The sequence below is a fragment of the Suncus etruscus genome, chromosome 11 (genome assembly GCF_024139225.1).
Source record: "Suncus etruscus isolate mSunEtr1 chromosome 11, mSunEtr1.pri.cur, whole genome shotgun sequence".
Classification (NCBI taxonomy): domain Eukaryota; kingdom Metazoa; phylum Chordata; class Mammalia; order Eulipotyphla; family Soricidae; genus Suncus; species Suncus etruscus.
In genome coordinates this window covers 17,534,433-17,536,185 of record NC_064858.1, presented here as the reverse complement: position 1 = coordinate 17,536,185, position 1,753 = coordinate 17,534,433, and the positions used below count along the sequence as shown (strand labels likewise).

The following is a 1,753-nucleotide window of genomic DNA, read 5'->3' as shown; positions in this document are numbered from 1 at the left end:
ACACTTTGGTTCTTGAAATAGTTTATAGGTACCACAAACCAGTCAGATTTAATTGATAAATGTGTGTGTTCTGACTGCCCCACTAATGAATCATTCCTCCATGTTACTAGTCTTTGCTTCTTGATACACAACAATCATGTTAATAAGCTAAAAAATAACTTTATTAAATGGAGCTGGCCCAGTAAAAGTAAGAACCACAAGTATCTCATTTTGAATCAAAAGAAATGATTAAACTTAGTGAGTAAGGCATTGTTCAGGCAATACAGGCCAAGAGCCAAGATTGCCAAAACAGCCAAGTTGTGCTCACTTCGGCAGCACATATACTAAAATTGGAATGATACAGAGAAGATTAGCATGGCGCCTGCATAAGGATGACACACAAATTCGTGAAGCATTCCATATTTAAAAACAAACAAACAAACAAAAAAATCAGCCAAGTTGTGAAAGTAAGTTTAAAAAAAATAGGTTCTTGAAGAAAATTAAAAGTATTACAGTAGAATATACAGGAATGATAAGAAAACAAAGTGGTCTTATTGTTTATATGGATAAAGGTTTAGTAGTCTGTATGAAAATGAAAACAGCCATAGCATTCTCTTAAATTGGAGTTTGATCTGAACTAAAAATCAAACTCTCTTTAATTTCTCTTTAATTTCAACTGAGGAGAGTCGAGAAATTAACAGAGAAAAGTTTGGAGCTAGAAAAAGTTCATGATATTTAAAGAAAAAAGCCATCTCCATAACATATAGGTAGAAGGTGAAGCATCGAGAGATTATATAGAAGTTGTAGTAAATTTTTAAAATCTAGCTAAGATGGGGCCAGAGCATTGGCACAAGCAGAAGGGTGTTTGCCTTGCATGTGCTGACCTAGGACGAACTGTGGTTTGATCCCCTAGCATCCCATATGGTCCCCCAAGCCAGGAGCGATTTCTGAGTGCACAGCCAGGAGTAACCGCTAAGTATCACTGGGTGTGGCCAAAAATAAAAACAAAACAAAAACAAACAAAAAATATCCAAAAAAATCTAGCTAAGATAATTCAGGAGACAACACTAAACAAGAAGTAGTTGTGTACTAGAAAAATGTCATCTAAGGCTTTTTGTTTGTTTGTTTATTTGTTTTTGGGTCACATCCGGCAGCACTCAGAGGCTACTCCTGGCTCTACGCTCAGAAATCGCCTGACCATATGGGATGCCGGGATTCGAATAACTGTCCTTGTGCAGGCAAGGCAAATGCCTTACCTCCAAGCTATCTCTCCGGCCTCACATCTAAGACTTTTTTTTATACCTGGAAAGAAAAAGTTTCAATGGCCACACTGACTCTTTTTTTTTTTTTTTTTTGTTTTTTAGGGGGTGAAATTTGACTTATTTCTGATTTGTCCAGATTTATTGGTGTTGGGGGACTATACACATTGCCAGAGATTGAACAATTAAACTGTTGGTTTAAATACAGACCTTAATCTCTGTACTTTCTCTCCTGAACATGCCAACTCTCTTTAAATAGCTAATACAATTGGTGCTTGAAGTCAACGATAATTTGCTATTTCAAAAATCCTTAAGAATTAAGCTAGGGCCCGGAGAGATAGCACAGTGGTGCTTGCCTTGCAAGCAGCTGAGCCAGAACCTAAGGTGGTTGGTTCCAATCCCGGTGTCCCATATGGTCCCCCGTGCCTGCCAGGAGCTATTTCTGAGCAGACAGCCAGGAGTAACCCCTGAGCACCACCGGGTGTGACCCAAAAACAAAACAAAACAAAACAAAA

At 38.1% G+C, this 1,753-nt stretch overlaps 1 non-coding gene across 1 annotated transcript; it reads left to right on the top strand.

The window, feature by feature from the left end:
- Positions 1 to 299: 299 nt before the first annotated feature.
- Positions 300 to 406, top strand: LOC126023511 (U6 spliceosomal RNA). The gene has a single exon (XR_007500628.1). It is a non-coding gene; the product is annotated as a U6 spliceosomal RNA (small nuclear RNA).
- Positions 407 to 1,753: the final 1,347 nt, after the last annotated feature.